Below are 23,879 nucleotides of genomic sequence, written 5' to 3' on the forward strand. Positions count from 1 at the left end.
CAACAGCCCTACGGATTGCTTTTGAAGAGAGGCTTCTGTTTGGTTTCTCGATGGAAGATATGGCCCCTCTTAGCCTTTTAGCCAGACAAACATGATGAGAAGCTGAGAAAGAAATGTTGTTCCAGAGTACTGGACAGGAGGAACCAGGAGATGTTTGTGGCTAGTCGGTTTGATTTGAGACCCAGCTCCTGGAGACCTGCAAAAGTCAACTAAGCGGTCTCACCACTTTCAAGCAAGTTTAATCAACCAGATGGACCATGCCAGTAGGGGCCCATCTGCGGGGGATCTGCATGGAACGGGAGAGGTTGATGACGAATTGGTATATCAACAAGATAGTGAAGACTGACTGTAAGATAAAGTTCAGCCAAGTGCTGGCGGGATTAGGCATAAGTCCAACCTCTCTTCTGAAGTTGATGAATCTACAAAGAGCCCTGGTAGAAGGGATCCTGGAATTGCTCTGCAAGAATGCCATTTCCTGGGTTCCCCAAAAAGAGAAAGGATGAGGCTTGTATTTCATCATATTTTTAGTACCTAAGCCAAATGGGTCCTTCTGTTTGGTGTTGGACTCAATACGATTCAACACATTTCTGACAACATAGACTTTAAAAATGGAGTCCCTGGAGAAGGTCATTGCCCCGATCAAGGAAAATCATTATCTCCAATTCCAGGTCCTCCCATTTGGCCTCAAGACAGCACCAAGTGTATTCACCAGTGTGAAGAATCTGTTGATGACACATCTCCTCAAGGAAGGAGTCTTCCCATTTTCGTATTTGGACTATTTGCTCCTGATTGCTCCTCAGGAACAGTTACTCTAAGAACAGCTACATCAGGGTGTGCACCAAGCCGTGGGAGCTGGGACTGCTGATCAATTGTAACAGTTAAAATATTGTGCCATCACAAGATCTATCATCTTCTGGGGCACAGTTCTGGACATTGTGTGGCAGGGCTATGCTACCAAAGCTCAGGCAGTAAACATGCAGACTTTGTTTTCCTCAGTCCTGAAGACCAGTTTGGTGTCGGCAAGGCTGATGATACATCTACTGTACCATATGGTATTGTGTGTTTTTGTCGTTCTATTGGGACAATTGCATTTGTGCTTGCTGTTCAGCCATCTCTTGCACTGGAGGCCGGTCAGCTACAAGAGGAAGGTCCCAATGTCTATGGCCCTGAAAGGAAAATGATAGTTCAGTGTCCGGAGGGGTTAGTCGTTGCCTTTCCTCCCTGGTCCTTGTCAACCAAAGTGCTGATGAAGATCATGGACTGGGGGCCAGAGGTGGTTTTGTTGGCACTAGTGTGGCCAAGTGGATGTTTATTTGCACTTCTGTTAAAGTTGGCTATAGAACCAATTTTCCTTTACAGGAGGACAATGGTCCACTAGTGATGGGAGCATTTCTTAGGACAGGGGCTCAGATATGATGGTGGCCCTGGAGGTTGAAAGAGAAGGGTGGCAGAGAAAAGGGCTAGTGTCTCTGCTGGTTACAGCATTGTAGGATGCCAGGCCTGCAACGGCGAAAGCAAATTATAGATATTTTCTTTCCTTCTCTGATTGGTGTGTTTGACATAACTCTTGTCAAAGGGCTTCTCTCAGACTTTGCCAGTGGCGCTGGACGGAATACAAACATGACTCTTGCCTTTGGTGCTGAGGGCTCTACAGAGGTCTCCCTTCGTGCCTCTGCACACAGTGGATTATACTTTTTTTTTACCACAAAGGTTGTGTTCTTGGTGGTGATTAGTTCTGCTCATAGAAAAGGATGTTAGGGGCTTTGCTTTGTAGAACCCCTTCTTGAAGGTTTTGCTGGAAGCATTGATTTTGTATTGTGACCCTAAGTTCATTGCTAAAGTCCTGCTGCAGTTTCATCAGTCACAAGATATGGTATTATCAACGTTTATCATCTCCCCTCCTCACCAGAAGACGAAGGTTGGCACTTGTTGGACATTAAAAAGGTGGTATTGATGTATTTGGACAGGATGAAGGGTATTCACTTGTCAGACAGCCTGCTCATCACTTGTTGCAGGGCTTCTCTAGGCAGGAGGGCCTAGTAGATGGACTAGGGATACAATTTCTAAAGCCTATAGGGTGGAGGGGGTTCCCTTGCATGAGCAGGTTCAGGGGAAGGCCACCAGAGGTATGGCGGCATCCTAGACAGGGGGGTTCCTATACAAGACATTTGTCGGGCAGCCATGTGGGCTGACCCAAACAAATTTGTGAGACACTTCAGTCTAAATATGCACTCACATTTTTCCACAGCATTTGGTACTGGAGTGTTGGGCACCATTGCTGAGCACTGAATGTGACCATTAAATAAAGATGAAGGGTCTGCAACTTGTTGCCTAAGTCCTTATTGACCCAGTGGTGGGATCCCCCAAGCGCTTTAGAGTTAGGTAAAATGTCTTAAGGCACTATAATGGACTAGGGGGGAGGAGGGGCACTGGGAAGGCTCTCTCATGCAAACAAAATCAATTCACAGACATAGGCAAGCACTGAAGAAGATAGTTAGTGTCTAAATATAAGGCGCAATTAACTATTAGTTGAATAGATTTGTAATGTCAGATCCCAGGCATTTTAAAAGGTTAGCTAGTGCTGTAGATGAGACAAATGTCCCCTCCTTCCCAGACGGAATGTCGCCCATGATATTCAAAATAGACCACAGGCTTAGTGTGCGGTGTTCGTCACTATGGGCAGCACAAACTGACTTGCCAGGTTCCACTGTCCATCAAGGGTCCATGCGCGTTAAAAATAGGACTAGCATGTTTTGTATGGCAAAGTGCATTTAGAGATAAACATCTTAAGTGTAAAATATGGAGGAAACTACAGGACCCAGATAAAACATGAGCAGGATGAGGGGAATATGGAGAGAATGACTAGAAAATGTTTGAACATGAATAACAATGTTTAGTTTTCTGTGGGCTAGGCCTCAAAGTTTGTAAAGTCTGTAGAGCTGCAGTGTGTTTTTGCATAGCCAACAAAATGTAGAACACGTTACAAGTCCAAACAGTCTTTAACTGATTCCGGCGCTGCTCACTGAATAGTGATTATGGAAGCACAAGCGGCAGAGCAAATGTCTATTACCCTCAAACTGTAGAGAGAAAAGAAACTGAAAAATGGTTGATTAGATCTTAATGTGGTCCACGCTCGACTTAAAGAAAGGGACGATTTACACACTCAGCCAAAATATATAGAAGGTTTGAAACCAGTGGCCGATTCATGGAACAAATGTGCGCCAAAAATCCCAGCGCAAGCTGGCGCAAGCGTGAAAAAGCAAGCGCACGCGTGCGATTCAAGGAAGGCGCTGCGCGTGTTTTCCACTGGTTGTACGCCAAATCCGTGCATGGCGCACGCGGGCGCACACGTCATCACACGGCGTGCGCTATGCGCACAGGGAAAGCGCACATAGCGTGGCGCACACAACAAAAGTGGGCGGAACAGTGGGCGTAACACACGGAATGGGGAATAACGCGTGAAAAAGAAGGCGTAACTAGAGAAGTACTGCAGGGAACTACACGGAACGCCCACACGCACGCAAACAACACGTATTCATGGATTTGAATACAGGAAACCCACGCACGGCAAAAGACGCGCACAGGCGTCAATGCATCCGCCACACGAAGGCAGGCGGAAGCGTCCTGCGCACAGTATAAAAGTGCACGCAAACAACAAACACGTATATACAGCTACGATGAATGCCCCATTTGTCGTAGCACTGATCGTAGGACACCGCAGGAGGAGGAGAATAGCCAGGGCCCGCATTTTTTCACCCCGGACAAGCCTTTCTGGGATGTCTGATGACCAGGTCTACGGCAGGTATAGGTTTCCACCTAGACCTGGTCAGGGAGTGGGAAGATGACCTTACATCCCCCACCCTCTGCTCCCAAGCATTGAGCCCCTTGGAGAAGGTGCTCAATGTCCCACATTTATTGGCCACTGGGTCATTTCAGTGGACTACTGCCATAGTGGGGGGGTCTCACAGGCCACGCTGTCACGCTGCCTACACCAGGTGTTGGCAATCATCATTGCACGCCACTCAGTCCGCAGGCACATATACATGCCCAGAACACCTGCAGAAAGGCAGGCCATTGTCCAGGACTTTTACAGGGTGGCACACTTCCCCAAAGTGCTCGGTGCCATAGATTGCACCCTGGAAGCTGGGCAGCATGGCGACACATGGCTCCTAGGTGAGTACAAATGCCCGAGCACATGCATGCATGTCACACACACACAAATACACCAACTCCAATAATCACAACCATCATCACCTCTCCAGGGGACAGTGCCTACCCTCTGAGCAACCACATGATGAAGCCAATCCAGAACCCCACCACACCACCTCAGGTAAGATACAACGCGGCCCATATTGCAACCAGGGCCATAGTGGAGCGCACATTCGGAGTGCTCAAGTCAAACTTCCGCTCCCTTGACCGCTCTGGCGGACAGCTACTCTATGCACCCCCAGTAGTGTGCAGGATCATTGTGGCAGCATGTGTCCTGCACAATGTTGCAACACGGCAGGGTGTACCAGTGAACATGGTGGTGCCCCCACATCCCCAACAACAGGCACAGGCGCTGCCCATGGGAGGGGATAGGGCATGTGGCGAGGAAGCCCGGACCCAGCTTGTGGCCACATTTTTCACCTAAACTCCCACCCCTGTGGAGTGCACACAGGCCTGGCACATACCAGGTGACAATCGATGACAAAGAGACAGTGAACTGCCACAACCTTACCACCCTGAGAATGTTGCCATGGAGTGCCACATTGTGTGCATCCCTAGCTACTTAAACATAAGGAATCCTGTGTGACCAGAAGGTACATATGCAAGGTGTGAATCACACAGACCTGCAGAACAGGCCATGACTATCACTGTTATGTCATCCAAAACCTCCCAAACCACAACAGGACATGGCAAGCAATAGCTATACACCAACACAGTACCAATAAGGTACACATTGACATGTGAAAAAAAATGTAAAGTGGCATCAGACAATGATGCCTGACAAGGAATCAGATCAAATGATGGACCAACAGCCTCCCACCCAAAAGAAGTCATACTCAAATGCATTCCAACAGTTGTAGTTGTAACATAACAATGAATGCCTGCCTACATGCACATTGTGCATAGCAAAATCAACACTGCACCTTCTGTGTGCCGTGTCCACCTCATGCAACACACTGCTCAGTGCACAGCATAGTGAACAGCCATTGTGTGTGACACACACCCTAAGCATCACATCTAAGCGACAAACTACATCAAAAAGCAGAATACGCATGTACAGGAACCACAATTGGTCATAGATCATGTGCTGCAGGGACACAGTGGGCACCAGAAGGCAAACAGAGTGTACATGTGGACATGGAAGGGTGGTTGTACATGTAGTGGATCATAGTGCGAGTGTGTGGGTCAGTACGGACATGCACTCAATATATGCATGTGCAATCAAGTGACCATCAGTTTCCTCTACACATCACATGTGGACATTCACCATGTGTACACCCCAGCATGTCAAGCCACAACTATTCCTTCACACCTGAAAGCTAAACACAACACATGAACAGGCATTGATCAGCAGAATACATCATGTACAGGCTTTTCTTTGCACAAACAACTAATTATAATTTCTTGGCGCTGTGAGACTGGGAACATCTTTGTTTTTCTACATCATGTACATAGGATACCGCAATTACAATGTCAGGGTGCCCATCACACTGTATGGCAAGGCAACAGTCAACAACAAAACACCCCCCCCCTCACAAATCACCATGACCCACTGAACAACTGCACCTGGGTTATGTAGCCTTCATCCTTGAAGTTCACCTGGCCACAGGATCACACTTCCCCTTTGTCACCATCTCCCACCTTGTGTGCAAAAAGTGTCCACCACCCTCAGAGGCCACCTTGACTTGCAAAAACACCAAATCAAAGAGAACTGAAAGCAGGCCAACACAGAAGCCAAGCAAAAAGCCTGCAAGCAGCAATACAAGCCAGAAGAGTTGCCTTGAAGTAGCAGTATGTCACAAAGCCCAAGTACTACCACAATGACGTAACAACCAAGGTAGCACAGTAAAACAATGTCACAACAAGATGTGTACCATGTGTGGTACATAACACAGAATAATGCACCATAAACTGATGTGTACTGTCACAGCTCCCATGTACAGGTGCAGGTGCAGGAGTGGCACGAACCAACCAGGTTGCCTGACCATGCCTAGCCGTAGCTTGCCCCTCATCGGCAGCAAGTCTGCTGGACGGGTGAGCCTGGTTCTGTGCGGTGATCACACGTAGGTCTGCATGCAGAACCTCCCGTGATACACGTGATTCCTCTTGCAAGGTAGCACGTGTAACATGGAGTTCCTCCTGCAAGGCCTGGCTGGACAACTGCTGCACTTCCCAGCAAGCATGTAGCTCAGCAGAGATGGTACGCTCAAGCTGCGCAAACCTCTCCTCTGCCCGCTCCCTCTCGGACATCAGAAGGACACCCAGAGTGGATCTGATGGAAGCATACTCTTTCTTCAGGGCCTCCATGTGTGCTCTGCGTGAGCAGCAATTGCTTTACGCAGAGACAACATTTCAGCCTGGCGTGCCATGTCTGAGGCCGCCATTCCCAGCCTGAGTCAGTGGGCCGTGGACCGTGCCGCCTGCTGCTGGAGAAGCACCTGCCTAGCAGGGGGGAGCACGGATTGGGCCACACGCTCCATGCTCTCAGCGATGTTCTCCATCGCTGCCCCCTGCCGTTCAGAATTGGCAGTCATGTATTGCTGCCACTCAGTATACTGCAGTTGCGCGCTGCGACCGCGATGCTGGGCTTGACCCCTGCGGGACCCAAGGACTCGTTGTGTTGGCACCGCCCGCGGCTGCACGACTACATGCCCCCATCGACGTGATGGACCAGGCACATCAGTGACTGGTGTGGAGGGTTACCCTGCGTCCCGATCCACCACAGGCGGAGGTTCCAAGACTGTCTGACCCCTCAGTGCAGGTGTTGCGGACAGAGGAGTGCGCACATCAGAATCACTCACCCCTGAAATATGGACCTGATGCTCATCCAACTCGACATGGACGTCAGAGTAGTCATCAGGGCTGGACTCATTGCCAGCCACAGACAAGATGGACTGTAGCACATGTGGGTTTTCGTGGCCTACCACCCCACGACCCCCACTTGTGCCGGGTTGCTGTAGTGATAACAACCCTGTGCCTGGCATGACAACACCATCCTCTGGCTCCATTGTGTCATCATCTGAAAAGTAGAGAGAAAAAAGGTCACTACACATGTTAGAAGCGCACAACACACACACACACCAAACACATCAAGCAGACATGTCACACACAAAATAGAACCTGCCATGCATGCTGGGTCAACTTGAAATTGCTTCTGTGATTAGGCATGTCGAAAGGTGTCAGTTTGCACTGAAGTGGGTCAATGCAGTGCAGCAAATATGTACGTTACTCACTATCTATATGTACAAGAACTTCATGATGTGTGTCAGAAAATGTGAAGGCAGTGCAAGGTCAACTTCAGGCATCACGTGCAATGTGCATTCAATGGGTAGCATGTCTACAAGCAAACCACCCCTCCCCCCAAGTGCAAATGCAGGGATGCCTAGCATGGTATCAAAAGGCTGAACATAGACCTGTGTATTGACAGACAGTGTTGACTAGCATCAACAGCATCATATGACTCAAGTGACAACACAGCAAATGATGATGGGACAGTAAGCAGGACACATGATGAAACCTCTGGAGTACACCCACGTGTGAAGAAGACACTACACCAGTTGGACAGAGTCATTCGCCATTAAACAGGTTGAGGCCTGTGACCCGCACAGACTGTCAGACCCTAAACATGTGTGCAACGCAGTACTGAGCCACAGTGGACATGGGAAGGCAGATGAAATGCCATGCAATGTATGTCACCCAGGACTTGTTTTACAGTGATCATCCAGTCAAGGACACATGGGGCATGCGTGGAATGCACATGGAGAATTAATGGGCACTCATGTCCCTGCGGGGCATCTGACCTCTGCACAGTCCAAGTGAGATAACCTGCATCAAGTACTAAGGATGTACCACACAGCATATGTCTGGCAGATTGGCCACTGGAAGTTAGCATGTACACAGGACGCATGAACAGGGAAGTACCCAACGGCAATATTGAAGCAGACCAGTGCAAAGGTGGAATTGGGGTGCAGAGCAGGGGGTGGAGGGGCAAGGGAGCATGCCTACATGGAGTACCCGCATGCAGGCAGAGGACACATGCACGTCAGTCATGCTATGACATTGTCCCTGGGCTGAGATGAAGGTCACCCCATGCTACATGCAGAAGGGCCAGTGAGCTGGAACATGGACCGGAGGGGCATACTGGTAACTAGCATATGAGTAGGGTGCAATAGTGGTGATGCGGACAGTCCCCGTCTGGTCCACATGTCCACCATCCAGCAGAGCAGACATGCATCAGGGAAGCATTGCATTACTTGCACATCAGAACCATGTACACGTGACATGTAGTGACAGTCATGCACAACACATCACACAAGTAAAACACACATGTCCTCAAAAACACGCATCAATACTCACTGGACTGGGCATCAAAGTCTGGCATCTCTCCCACTCCTTCGACCGATTCAGATGGTATGAACTCCGCAACGAGTGACTCATGCGGAATGCGGTCTTCCTCCTCTGGTGCAGGCCCACTGCCAGTCACCAGAGTCAAGTTGTAATTTGAGGCACGCTTAGCCTTAGCTCTGCGTTTGAGGTAATTCAAACGCTTTTTGCACTCTTGCGCCATGCGCACCTCATGGCTGAATGCACTCACATGTTCCACAACTTGCTTCCAGTGGGTATCACGGTGGGCAGCCGTAGTCTGACAATTAGCACCCACTAGCATGTCACGGCTGTGGTCCTGCACATAGTCCATGAGGAAGTCCAGTTCCTGGTTGCAGACAGGCTTCTTCCTCGACGTGCAGGAGGTCGTGGCTGTGTGTGGGGTCCCAGCCTGTGCTGCAGGTGCAACCTTCCTCCTCTTGGATTGTGGCGCAGGTCCTGGCTGGCTAATGCCGCCCTGATCAGTATGGCCAGTGGGTTCGGTGGATTGAGCCAAGGGAGTGGCAGGTGGAGGGACGACCAAAGGCCTGACTTGTGTTAGTGGCAGCTGGGTGCCCTCTAATGGACCCTGCACAGCAACATCCGCTGTGGCAGGGTCATTGACCGCAACTTTCCTGGTTGGCAGACTCACAACCGGGGTGTTGTTGGCTGCATCTGCCCCTGCACTTGCCAACACCCAGCTGTTCAGGGCAGCAGATGACATAACTGCCCCAGGGACACATGTCTTGGTCAGGGCCGCCCTGCGTGCCCCTACGGTTTCCCTCCTGGCCTGTTGGAAATCTTCCAAGGGCTCTTCAAGTGCCAGCGCCGGCTGCGCTGGCAGACCCTGAGCTGGGTGGCGGTGTCCACAGCTGCACCTGCAGCTACCACTACCCTTGGGCCTGTGGCAGTCGATGAAACGGACTACCGGGTCACACGGGCGCCAGTGCCAAATGCAGAAGCTGCATCTCCCGGAACCACAGGGGGTGGTGGCATGACTGCACCGACACATGGCACAACATCGTGCTCAAGTGGCACACCCCTTCCTCTTCCCCCTCTGCGGCCACCCTGGACACCCTGGAGTCCCCCTACTCCCTGGTCACCCCGGCCACATCCCTGACCACACCCGCCACGAGGAGGACTCCCAGCTGAGGCGCCCCTCACCTTTGGTGGCCTCCCAACCATGGCACAGATGAAGTAGTGCCAGCACAGATAGAGTAGTGCCAATGGGAGGTGTACACCACAATTGACCTGGGCAATTGGGGTGAAGGGGGTGGGATGCAAGATGTAAACAGCCCCCCTGCACCTGCAAGGCTGTATGTGACCTTGGTGATGTAGTGACGGGTCACGCAAGGCTCAGGCACCCCAAAACTGCAGTAAAACTGTCCACGCAACCCTACAGCCTACGTGCGTGGAATCAACCTCCCGCAGTACGCGGTGGCACCCAGTAACACAAAAAACGCGTACGCATGGGACACGCAGGCTACTGTAACCTCGAAAACGGGTGCGATACACAGGGGCACCCGCAGTGGGAAAAATAGCATGCGCGACTCACCATCTGACTAGCGTGTTAATGAAAAACACGCATAGCCAATATCCCCGCCAAAAGAAGAGATTCATCCTCGATCCGCTGTGAAGTTGTGATGGCGCGCAAAACAACACGAAGCAGCAACACACATCGGTCTCCACGAAAGGCACGTACAGCAAACTGCTGGCCCCGCTCAACTTTATCCCGTGTTGAGGGAAACGCCCGCGCACGTCACTTACACGCGTAAGCCCTTTCCATGGATTACACGCATTCACACGTGGACGTGCAGTTTTTTCACGCACACTGAACCACTATGCCCACGTCACGAGGGAAACGCCCGCGTACGTAACATCACAAAAGCACATACGTGCTAAGGGCCTTTCCTCGAATTACATGCTAATGTGCAATTTTTTCACGTGCCAAATCACTCCGTATCAAGCTGGCCACGCAAAAACACACGGAAGACCACGCTCCTGCCCAGAAGACCGAATTACTGCCCCTAGAGTCCTGAGCACACTCCCACCTGCCATCTGCTGCTGCCTGCCTGCCGCCCATGTGCCCTGCTATTTGCTGCCTGCACGTCAGCCAGGGGTGCAGTTGCTCTGACCACCCCTCCTGGAACCGAAGACTCCCGACTGGGATACCATCGCTCCACAGCCCAGGCCCCAGTTGCCCACCCACACCTGCCTCTGGGGTTGCCTTGTCGGGCACAACACCATCTGGCACCACTGGCAACCCCCAGCCAGAGAGGCAGAGGGCCACCAGCCTCAGTGCCAGGGAAGTTGGTGTCCTGGTGGAGCAAGTCCTGGGGCAGTATGATGCCCTCTTTGGAAGTTTGCGCGCCGACAATGAAGGACAGACCAGGATCTGGATGGACATCGTGACTGCCATCAATGAGGAGAGGGTGGCAGTCCGCGACATCAAACATGTCCGGAAGCGCTGGGAGGACTTCAGGCCCAGGAACCTCGACAAGGCCCAGCACCTCTTGAAGGCAGCGGATGCCAAGGGGCGCCGGGCCAGCTGTCAGACCACCAAGTGAGGGTCCTGGAACGCATATGCCCAGCGCTCCACGTCCAGGTCCTTGAGAGGCAGACCCGTCTGGAGTCGAGCGGTAAGTGTACATGCATACTGATTGAACGCTGTGCGTGTTGTGGTGTGCCAGTAGTGTGCAGGTTATACATGTGTTTTTGTAGGGCCATGTATGGATGTGTATGTACAGGGGCTTGGGGCTGACACATGTGAGTCCTCTCATGTGTGAGACACATGGATGGTGTATGTGTTGGTAAGCATGCAGGCCAAATGCAGGTGTGGGAGCACACAAGTTTGCGTTACTGTGTATGTACGTTGGCATGGTTGTGGTGTCACACATGGATGGTGGTTCCAGCTGCATGTATCTGCACTGTGTGCATGTGTGTGTATTTGACAAGTGTGCAACTGTGATGCAGCATGGATTCATGTGGCACTGATATGTAGAAGGATGAATGCCAGATGTTACATGGATAGTGATCTCATCACTGTGACAGTTGGTGGACATGTACACATGCATGTAAGTGTGTTGGGGTGTGTACATGTGTTGTGCACTCCCCGTGTTTCATGTGACGTTATGCTTACCTTTGGATGGTGCTGCCTGGTGCAATATTGCTGTGGAATTGCTCATGTGTGTGAGTAGATATGACATGTGTGTTAGGGAGTGTGATGCCATTTCTGAAGTTTGACACTGCCACTCATGTACAACTGTCATGTGTGTATCAGTCCATTGTACAGTGCCCTGATGTCTGTGTTCTATCTCTCCCTGTCTGCAGCGTCAACTGATGAAGAGGGCGGAGAGGGTGCTGTGGAGCAAAGCGGCAGGGATCACACCACCAGCCAGAGATGCAAGGCCAGGCTTCCCTCCCAGATTGTCACCTCGTCGGGGAGTGAGGAGTCTGGTGCCACGTCCCAGGCCGCAGCTGCCGAGGGTAGGTCCAAAAGGCAGAGGTCGGAGATGGACTCCTCGGCAGCAGAAGGGGCAGCGCTGACCCCACATGGTCTGACGGAGGAAGATGGCATGGAGTCATCCAGGTTGGTGGGGGGTTTGGTGGAGGAGGAGGCCGTGGAAGGGACACACACGGGGTCTGGAGTTGGGGATTGCACTGGTGCTAGTGGTGCAGTGGAGGGGCAGCGACAGGAGGCAGCACAGGCCACCGCAGAGGTGCCTGTGTGTAATCCTGTCCCTGATCCTGTGACTGCATGATCCGGCACCAGCAGGGATGCCTATGTCCAGACATGTTTTCAGGGAGGGGATGAGCGCACAACAACTGGCCTTCCTCTCCCTGCGGACATGGCTATCCAGGACCGGGTTGAGCCTGTCCTGGCTGGGATAGCGTTGCGTCAACGGGGCATGCTAGGTGACCTGCAGTGTTTTCGTGAAGACACTGCACGTCATCTCGGATGCCTCTTTGACCACGTTGACCTACTGGGACGGGTCACCAGTGCTGGATTCCTCCGTGTGCTGGACCTTCTTGCAACCCCCTCCTCACCTGAACCCCCTACGCGCCACATGTCGTCCATGCCATCTTCCCACCCAAGTATCACCTGGGTACCCTGTGGAGCTGCCTCTGACCCAGCGGCCAGGCTGGTGGAGGATACCTCCCTGCCACAGTCGGGAGTCGGACGTCCAGAAGGGGTGGCCACCACGACAACTGCACCTCAGCCGGAGGAGGACGTGCAGGCAGCAAGAGCCACGGCGCACGCACAGGCACAGCAGCAGCAGCAACATGGTGGGAGCAAGGATGGCTCGGGGCCTTCAACATCAGAGGGGCAGGCATCGGCCAGAGGGCAGGAGGACCCAGGATTACAAGTGTCTTCCGTGTGGCAGCGGTTAGGCCATGCCATAGATGTGGAGCGGCAGCGGGCGGAAGAGGCACAGCTCACAATGGTCAGGGCGGAGAACTCCATGCGGAGGGCACAGAGGCGGGCCGAGTGCCTCGAGGCAATTCGCAGGGAGTTGGAGGTCAACATGTCATCGTCCCTGCGAACCCTTGGGGCCATGGAAAAGGACCGCCTCCAGGACATTGAGCGGGAGTTTGATGATGCCCTGTCCCGGAACATCAAAAAGTGAGCCGTCGGACTAGCCCGCTGCCATTGTAAGTAGTTAGTTAGTTAGTGTTAGGTTTAATTTTTGTTTTCATTTTTTTTTGGGGGTGCTTGGACAATACCCCACATTTTTGAAAATAGTTCTTCATTACTTAGTGTATTTTTGTAGGTTTCATTTGGACAGTTGGGCTCATGGACCCAGGATTTCATCCTTGTAAATAGTTGGAGTGTGGATTTGTCAGCATTTTCTTTTTTGATTTTTCCTTGGAGCAATGGGTTTTACTTTTTCATTTCTGTTTGGATTTGCTTTGTTGTAGGGAGACTTTGGAGACATTTTTTAATTTCATATATTTTGGATCCTGATTTCCTTTTTTTATCATTATGTGACATTCTCCATTGTTTTCCTTATGTCCATTGTTTGGTGTTTAAGTTTGTCTCACCACATTTTTTGTTCAATACATTTTTTCCCGTACTTCAATGTGTGGTTTTCTCTCATTGGTTTCATGCATGTCACGATGTGGGTTTTCACATTCACTGGCACCCATTGTGTGTGTGTGACGGACATGTGTTGATGTACATACATGCCATGGGCTGTTTCATGTAATGCCATTTCAATGTGGGGTGTATGTTATACTTGGTTGGTTATTTGGGCAGGGGTGGCGTGCAGTGGGATTTGGGTGGCCATGAGGGCCAAGATTGTGGGTCATGTTGACGTGTTGGGGGACATGAGTGGAGGCCTGCTGGCAGGTGCCCTTCATTGCTGGGTGGGTGAGTGGGTTGGGGGACATGAGTGGGGGCCTGCTGGCAGGTGCCCTTCACTGCTGGGTGGGTGAGTGGGTGGGGGGACATGAGTGGGGGCCTGCTGGCAGGTGCCCTTCACTGCTGGGTGGGTGGGTGGGGGGACATGAGTGGGGGCCTTCTGGCAGGTGCCCTTCACTGCTGGGTGGGTGGGTGTGTGGGGGGACATGAGTCACTGCTGGGTGGGTGAGTGGGTGGGGGGACATGAGTGGGGGCCTGCTGACAGGTACCCTTCACTGCTGGGTGGGTGACTGCCGTTGGGGGGACATGAGTGGGGGCCTGCTGGCAGGTGCCTTTCACTGCTGGGTGAGTGGGTGGGTGGGGGGTACATGAGTGGGGGCATGCTGGCAGGTGCCCTTCACTGCTGGGTGGGTGAGTGGGTGGGGGGACATGAGTGGGGGCCTGCTGGCAGGTGCCCTTTGCCGCTGGGTGGGTGAGTGGGTGGGGGGACATGAGTGGGAGCCTGCTGGCAGGTGCCCTTCACTGCTGGGTGGGTGAGTGGGGGGGACATGAGTCAGTGCTCACTTGTGCGTGGTGACATGTGGGCTGGCTGGGGAGCTTTGCCAGGGTGGATGAGCTGCCTGTGGGGCATGGCCAGGGGTGCAGTGTGTTCCCCTGTGTTGTGGTCTGCCTGCAGGCCCTGGGGAGGGGTGTGAGGGCACACCTGGGAGGACACACACTGCCAATTCGTTTGGGCACCAGAGAAATACACGTACCCCGCTCGCCCAAGGCCTATCGCGTGTGAAACTTCCCGCGAACCCTAGAAATACATGTACACCGCTCGCACAGGGCCTACCACGTGTGAAACTCCCTGCGAACCCCAGAAATACACGTGCCCTGCTCGCACAGGGCCTACCGCGTGTGAAACTCCCCGCGAACCCCAGAAATACACATGCTCCACTCGCCCAAGGCCTATCGCTTGTGAAACTTCCCGCGAACCCCAGTAATACACGTACCCCGCTCGCCCAAGGCCTATCACGTGTGAAACTCCCCGCGAACCCCAGAAATACACGTGCCCCGCTCACACAGGGCCTACCGCATGTGAAACTCCCCATGAACCCCAGAAATACACGTGGCCCACTCGCACAGGGCCTACTGCGTTTGAAACTTACCGCAAACCCTAGAAATACATGTACCCCGCTCTCACAGGGCCTACCGCGTGTGAAACTCCCTGCGAACCCCAGAAATACACGTGCCCTGCTCGCACAGGGCCTACCGCGTGTGAAACTCCCCGCGAACCCCAGAAATACACATGCCCCACTCGCCCAAGGCCTATCGCTTGTGAAACTTCCCGCGAACCCCAGTAATGCACGTACCCTGCTCGCCCAAGGCCTATCGCGTGTGAAACTCCCCGCGAACCCTAGAAATACACGTGCCCCGCTCACACAGGGCCTACCGCATGTGAAACTCCCCACGAACCCCAGAAATACACGTGGCCCACTCGCACAGGGCCTACTGCGTGTGAAACTCCCCGCGAACCCCAGAAATACACGTGCCCCGCTCGCCCAAGGCCTATTACGTGTGAAACTTCCTGCGAACCCCAGTAATACACGTACCCCGCTCGCACAGGGCCTATCACGTGTGAAACTTCCCACGAACCCCAGTAATACACGTATCACGCTCGCACAGGGCCTACTGCGTGTGAAACTCCCCGCAAACCCCAGAAATACACGTGCCCCGCTCGCACAGGGCCTACCGCGTGTGAAACTTCCCACGAATGAGCGGGGTACGTGTATTCCGAGGGGTGCGCGGGGAGTTTTACACGCATTTGGCCTAGCGCGAGCGGGGTACGTGTATTCCGAGGGGTGCGCGGGGAGTTTTACACGCATTTGGCCTAGCGCGAGCGGGGTACGTGTATTCCGACGAGTGCGCAGGGAGTTTTACACGCGTTTTCGTGGTTGGGGGGCTGTATGCTGGTCCACTGGCCTGTGTGCCATGTACTGGATTTGTGCGCTGTTCATGGCGCACCGGCGGGGTTGGAGGCGTAACTGGCGCTGCGGCAGGGTCGCTGTGCCACTCTACGCCACAGCTGCTTAGGGATGTTAAAATCCATGAATGCGCTGTGCGCCAAAATGGGTTTTGGCGTACGCGGCTGGCGCAGACTGCCACACGCGCACACTGTGCGCTAGCCGTGTGCGCCACTTGTGCGCTGAATTCTATGAATTACCCCCTTAATCTTGAAAAGAGCAAAGTGATGTTGTTTCTTAGCCTTTGTTTATTCCAAAAAATATATTCAATTGAATTATATATTCATTCAATCCAATGTGTTTCCACCATAACATAGATAACTGCAGTTTCATAAATCCAACCTAATCCCGACACATGTTTCCGCACCTGTTATCTGGTGGTTCCTCAGGGGTTTAGTGGTAAGTGAGTTCAAAAATATACGCTAAGTCATTCTCTTTTGTTTGTTTGTGGCGCTGTAAATTACACAAAAGTACCTAATGAGATAAAGAAAAGAATGCAAAAATAAAGAAAGTTTACAAATTTGAAATGGGGTCTTCAGGACAGGTTATTGTGGGGCGGTCACTACTAAAATAAACTCAATAGGTTTAAACCTATATGTTCAGCCCGCTCGTGTTTAGAAATATGAAGATTTCAGGCTGTTGGATGGCGGTGTGGCTCCTGAATAATCTTAGTGGTGTCACTAAATGGAGACAATATGCATGTGTAAGTATCCCGATGTTCGAGAGCTACTAGATATATAGACAAGTTTCATGTGCATGCTAATGCTGGTAAGGCTGCATTGTGCAGACCGAAATGTGCTTCTTACCTGTGTTTTGAAAACGGTTTGTTTAGATCAGTATGTATCCGCGGTGCGATTGCCGTTCGATAATGTTGTCAACATTGTCAATTCTGACCCGGAAGTTAAAGGACACGTGACACGTGCATCATGTGCTCGTATTATACAGTGTAATTGTCTCTCACGCCATCTTGGAATGGGGTGATGCAGTATTCTGCCGATACGTGAATCGAAATATACATAAACAAAGGTGTTTATGCTGTTGTTCAAAATCAGAACATATGTAAAATAATCCGATTTTGAATATACTGAGCCACTTGTCTCTCATTTTAGTGAAACCAGAAAGTAGTTACTGAAATTTGCACGTGTAAAGACGAATGTGCAACAATACAGGGCAAGTGCCCCATGTTAGATTCAAATTAATAAACCCAGGGAAAAAACCTGTCCTAGCGCTCCTGGCATTTCATATTACTGTGTATTGCAGGCTAAGAGATAAAGACAATGTACAAATTACACAGATTAACATAAGGAGGCCGTCATATACATACATTATATGTTACTCGTGTACTCGAGTCAATTCACAATATAGGAATATTACCTTGTATTCCACTAGAAAAAAAACAAACCTCAAATTGGAAATGCTACCAGAAACCCTACCCATATTCAAATAGTTGTGGAACATTCATGTAGTAATTATTATGAAACAATAAAGGTATATCTGACCTTCTTCACGATCATTTAAAGCTGAGCATACATGTCAATGCAAAGAGATTAAAGAAATTAAAGAAAATGGTGTAGCTCCTGGTCAACGTTAGGCCCCCTGTAAACTGTGTCCATAGACCAAATCCAGAAGGCTTCTCTCTTGCGAAGAAGTAGTTCCAAATTCCCTCCTCTTTTGGGAGGGGAAGGTTTTTCTATCCCATAACATTTGATTCTTGCTAAGTCTGAGTCCAGGTGATGTTGATGAAAGTGAAAAGATAAAGGAGATTTTGTGTCGTTGTTCTTAATTGCTCTCAGATGATCACCTATTCGATTTTTAGTTTCCTTATTGTGCTTCCAATGTATGGTTTGTTGCATGCACAAATTATGATGTAAATAACAAATTGGCGGTTGCAGTTGATGTACTGGAAAATGTTTGAAGATGAATAACAATGTTTAGTTTTCTTTGGGCTAGGCCTCAAAGTTTGTAAAGTCTGTAGAGCTGCAGTGTTTTTTTGCATAGCTAACAAAATGTAGAACAGCATGCCCTGACAAAACTGCTGACAATGAAGGAAGAAAGCTTTGGAGCATCCCTATTATGGAAGCAAGACAGATTTGGCTGAAGTCATGACCTGGCTCCAGTGACTTTATAAACTCCTGCTTGAAACCACTTTGGCAGGAAAGGAACAGGGAGAGGGACAGGAGAAGACCTTTAAGGCAGCAGAGTCCTTTGCTACAATCCTCATTTTGTAAAATGAAACTTGTTATCCTTACAAGATCGCCTTTTTGCGTTATTTCCCTAGAGGGGTGTATTTAGTCTGGTGTGAGCGTAATTATGGACACCTTCACACCAGTCATATTTTTGCTTCGGTATCCCTCAGAGAGTAATAAAGGGGTTAAGGAAGAAGGTCAGGGTGCTAATGTGGGGATTACATACTGGAAATTTTCATTACTACTAGTCCTGTTCTTCCTTGTCACATTACTTACAACCCACTGCGCCTACCCTATTGTTGCTATTTGAGTCCATAACCGATTCTGGTATGGAAATGGCAGGACAGGTCGGTGTTGTACTGTATGTAGTAAGAAGGGCGGGGTATGGAGAAAGGAAGAAAGACATAGAAAAGGGTCAATGAAGAGAGTCGGAAGGCAGCAGAGAGAAAGAAATGTAAGGAGGAAGAACAGGGCCAGGAATAATGAAGATTGTCAGTAAGTAATCCCCACAGTTTCAGCAATGATGCTCCCCTCTTGACTCTGTGGAACCTGCTTCAGCATTTCCCTTATGTGGAAAATGCAGCTGTCTTAATTCGGTACTGTAGTCCATAGCGCCCTGACTGGAACCAAATAAAGGGCACACTGGTTGAGAGTTCACCCTTTCAGAACGACTAGGCATTAGTATTGTCCTACGTCTTTTGGTTCGGAAATATCTACTCTCTCTTTTACAGGAACATAGAGACATATATAGCCCCTGGGTTCCAGCCCTGGTCTAGGCAAGGGTGCGCACCTCTCTTACCCCAGACCAGGGACATACCCCACGGGAGCCACCACCCTCCCACCACCAGGCCAAATGGATAGTGTTATAGTAGATTTTCCTTCTTGAGTGACATTCTGTTCACCTGTGAGTCTGCCAGCACTTTTTACTGGACTCTTGGATTTTTGACTGATTCTTCTGAGTGAGTGGGGCCCTTTTTCCACACTCACTCATTCTTTTACTTTTATCTTGGGAACATTTTTTTAACTCTTTTGGGTATATTGTTTTGGAGTCATGCTTTCCTCCATCTTTTCTGGCTTCTACATTTCACTGAAGTACCATGCAGCACTTGCTGTGCAGTGTTACTGGAAGCACCTAGACCTTCCACTCTAATGTTTCTTTATTTTCACTTGGATAACACCCTGTTACCAAGGCAGGGAGATACTTTTTATCCTACCTTTACTTTCTTTTGTGAGATCAGCACACCCCACCTTATGTGGAGTGCTGAGGGGAAATATTGTATCAATGTTCTCACTTCTCCAGTAACTTTTTGGTTACTGTGATAAGTCCTTCTTTTCAGGGTTACCTTTTACTTGACATTTTGTGAACTTATATCACAAGCTGTAATCACAGCTATGGTAGGGGAAACAGGGATCACCATTGACCTAAACTGCTGGATATACTTTTTAAAGTCCTGAAGAAGATAACCTATTCTTTCTTAGATATTCTTCTACCTACCTGGGTGGGGGAGGTTCCTTTAAATCCTTTGTCATCCCCAGGCTTCACTTGGAAAGCCTGCAAGGGGTCTTTGAGGGACTGGCAGGACAGGAAGTGGGGAGGGTCAGCCAAAACCCCCAGTCCTTTGCCCTGCCAAGTGCCTGAGAGAACCGAGTTCTGACTGGGTGACTGGCTGTACCCATTGGTTAGCCATCCCCACATTTTGAATGTCAAATGGGATATGATTGGTGGGCACAGCCAGTGTTCCTGCATACATTCCGAGGTCCTGGAACAGGAACTCATAGTTAACCACTGGAACAGAAGAATCCAAAGAAGAACCCCATAGGAAGAAGATGCCATCCACTCCCAGTGACCGCCAGGGCCCGCTGAGTAACCTCTGCCATCCCAACCTCCACTTCTGAGCGACAGAGAAGATCCAAACCAGATTACTTACTCCCTTGAACTGGTGAGTCTATCCAGTCCCAAGACGAAATGCATGCTGCACCCTCCCTGTAAGAACTGCATCCTTCATGGTCTGCAATTCACCAATATCTGTGGTACTTTGCCACTATGCTGTGCATCATTGCTCGAAGAACGAAACTGCCTGGAACTTTGTGGGCATCTTTCTTGACCTGCAGAGCCCCGATCCAGCCCCCAAAGTCTCCTCACATGAGACGAAAATTGAAAGAAGGAGAAGAGTCTACTGTCACGACATCCGTCATTCAACCGAGCCTGGAAAAGGTGCCAACAAGCCAGAGCTGAGAAGGCCTGTCTGCATGAGAGCTGTCGCCAGACTCACTGAAGTCCCTTTCTTCTGTTGCCAAGACTGAGAAACTTGTCACCGGGTCTGCTGTTGCCTCTCCACTTGAACCGTCCTGCAGAAACAACTTCTTCATTTTGGGGTACTGACCTACTCCCTGTAAAACCTACCTGGAACTTTGCTTGCTGATCCTCTATTCCTGGGGGCTGCAGGTAGCTGTACATAGCACCCCTCCAGGACTCCCATAGAGATACATTGGGGTGGTCAACCCATTGTACTCTCTCCTGCCTTTGGACACTGATTCTTGATGAAACTCCACAAGGAAACCCCTGGACTTCCTTGACTTTAAAAATATAATTGCACCTACCTGCAAACCCAGAGGAGCTCCTGTTGAACTTGTCCTGCCTATACTGCTCAACTCCTAACCTCTGGTGGCATAGTTCCCCTCAGAACATGTTGAGAATCTCATAAGCTATGGTTCAACACTTTCAGACAAGTTAGAACAAAGGTATTCAAAGTTATCGTAAGTTGGACAAGTTTGCACATATGTTTCAAATGGTTTTACTAAGAGAATGTTTACTGTATAAGTTAATCTGAAAGTAACTATACCTATGGTCTATTACTTAAGGAACTTTCAAGTGTGTTGTACATGTGTTACTGTGTTTTAGTACTTACCTTGCAAATATTTAACATTGGTACTTATGTTATATATTACATTCCTATGTTTTGTTTTAGTGTTTTTTTCAACTCTGTCATTTTAAAATATTAAATACAACACAAACATCAAAATAAGGTCAGTGGGTTATATCTAAACAAATCAGATGATTTTTTTCCCAATGAGTAAAGATGTAGAGTAGTTCCATTATTCTCTGTGAAGTCATATATCATAGAACCATCAACTATTTTTTATTTTATTTATTTGCATTTATCAAGCGCGCTTGCAGCCCATAAGGCATCGAGGCGCTGATGCCTAACTATAACTAATCAGATGCAATAATACTAGATATGAAAGAGAGAAACAACAACACTAAACAAAGACATATACTGACGTGTATGGATAATACAACACAACGCAACTCACATGCTATTATCCCACTCACTCACATCTTTGCAAAATTACACATTCACCCAACTCCTCCAACTGTTGCAATGATATATTAGTCTTACCATACAATTCATTAAAAGGCCCCCATGTCCCCAAATATTCATCCTCTCTTTTTTGTAGCATGAGTTTCTCATAGGTGGGCAGAGTCTGCAAATCAGAGAACCATCCCTCCTTTGGCTTGTTTCTTGTTTTCCAAACCCTCAAAATGTGCTTAGTTGCCATCACCAGCGCTCTATTTATCCAGCTACCATATTCTCGAATCACATTACATCTTCCAGTATCTGAGAGCAGGTTTACTGGATAAGGTGATCTAGGAAACACTACTCCCAAAGTTGCATCCAGCCTGTCCAGAACTACCCACCCCCCCCAAAACAATCACCCTCAGGCATTCCCATAACATGTGTAGTAGGGTACCACCCATCTGGCTGCATCCCCAGCAAGATTCCACATTTGTCAAACCTAAATCGAGCATCCACACTGGGGTCCAATACAGGCGACACAAAATCCTCTGACTCGATTTAGGTTTGAATGAATTGCAGATTCAAATCCATCTTAGATATTGTACCCACCCTTAATAAATTATCCCATTGCTTTATGGTTATGTGCCCACCCAGCTCTTTCATCCATGCTTGCTGTATTCTTTCCCAGGAGGCAGTATATGAGGAGCCTCCCTAGTCATCATTTTCAGGAATGTTGAAACCATACAAGGTGGAGAACTACATTAATTACAGGCCATCCGTTTATCCCTCATTGATCCATTCAGCATCCCCTGTCTCTGTGTAAGAAGAGCATCCAACTCTGTATATCTCCTTAGTTCCCTCTTCTCTAAACCAAAGTTGATCCTAAGAGAGTCAGAAGGAATCATCCACCCGTCATTCCATACATCACACACTCTTAAAACTCCTTTCTTCAACTCTGCCAGCACAAAGTCTTATTCTCAATTTGTAGTCCTGGGTTGTACTGCAAGGATGCTCCATAATGAATCCATACTTTCTCGCCACAACCGGCTATCCATGAAATAAGTGGATCTCTAGTTGTCTCTGTAGTGGGTAATTTTGTGGTTAGGTTGGGCATTTTTCCCATTGAATATTCTCAGGAGGCAGTACATGAGACCTCCATAGGCACAATTTCCAGGAATGTTGAAACCATACGAGGTGGAGAATTAAATATATTATAGGCCATCTGTTTATCCCCTGTCTCTTTGTAAGAAGAGTTTCCAATTCTGTATATATCCTTAGTTCCCTCTTCCCTAAACCAAAGTTGATCCTAAGAGAGTCAAAAAGAATCATCCGCCCGTCATTACAAGTATGCTCCATAATGAATCCATATTTTTTTGCCACAACGGCTATCCATTAAATAAATGCATCTCTAGTTGTCTCTGTAGTGGGTAATTTTGTTGTTAGGGTGGGCATTTTACCCATTGAATATACATCTTGTAAGGAGTATGTGAAAATTGTTATTTCTCTATAGAAACCACAGTGTCATGCAATCATTACTCTCGGCAAAATAAAGTGCTGACTTTTTCAAAATAAACCCCTTGTGATAATGTGGCACATATGAATACCCCCAAAAAAAATCTTGCACAGTATGCATTAACATGTATTGCAGAATCCCAGGCCTCTTTCCCTCTCCCCACAGAAAATTCTGGAAGACTTTGTCAATACGTCTGAGGACCTTCTTTGAAAATCTCAGAGGGAGTGATTGAATAATGTGCATCTTAATTGCATTAATTTCCGCCTAAATATTAAGCGTTAAGTGAATCAATTTTTGCACATCCCGTTAAAGAACCTCTATCAATTTAACTATATTAAAGTCCACTATCTTCGTCAGATCCCAGACAAAGTGAACTCCCAAGTAGTTCACAGTTGTGTTAGCCCATTGACAGTTGCAAGCAGTCAAGTCTCCACGTGGATGCGAGGCTTCAAGTGGAAAGACCACTGACTTCTCCCAGTTGATTTTGTGGCATGACAGGAGACCTACTTCCTCAAACATGCTCTGAGGTCTTTGCACTCCCTCTTTTGGGTTGGCCAGAATTATGGTCATATCAACTTCATAACACAGAACTTTAATTTCACTATCCCCAACCCTTAGACCTCGTAGTCCCTGTTCTTGTTGGATATAAGCCACAATGGGTTCAAGTGCCAGATTAAAGAGAAAGGGGGAAAGTGGACATCCCTGCCTACTACCTCTAGATAAATGGAAGGGAGTTGAAAGTTCCCAATTCACCCACACCCTGGCACTAATTGATGAGTGCAATGCTCTAACTGCTCTCAAAAAAGTGTTTCCAAACCCCATTTTGCTTAATGTTTAGTCTAAGAAGTTCCAATTAACACGATTGAATGCTTTCTCTGCATCCACAAAAATCAATAGAATGTTTTCCACCTCATTATTTGGGAGTCCCAAGATGTCTATGAG

General features: G+C 49.1%; 1 long non-coding RNA gene across 1 annotated transcript in view; it reads right to left on the minus strand.

Moving 5' to 3' along the window:
• Positions 1 to 16,829, minus strand: part of LOC138511731 (uncharacterized) — a 94,146-nt gene extending 77,317 nt beyond the window's left edge. The window contains exon 1 of the long non-coding RNA XR_011280663.1: positions 16,746 to 16,829. This is a non-coding gene — a long non-coding RNA (uncharacterized lncRNA). The remainder of the gene's footprint in view (positions 1 to 16,745) is intronic.
• Positions 16,830 to 23,879: the final 7,050 nt, after the last annotated feature.

Source organism: Ambystoma mexicanum, chromosome 6p (assembly GCF_040938575.1).
Source record: "Ambystoma mexicanum isolate Mex_15411 chromosome 6p, UKY_AmexF1_1, whole genome shotgun sequence".
In the NCBI taxonomy this organism is placed as follows: Eukaryota; Metazoa; Chordata; class Amphibia; order Caudata; family Ambystomatidae; genus Ambystoma; species Ambystoma mexicanum.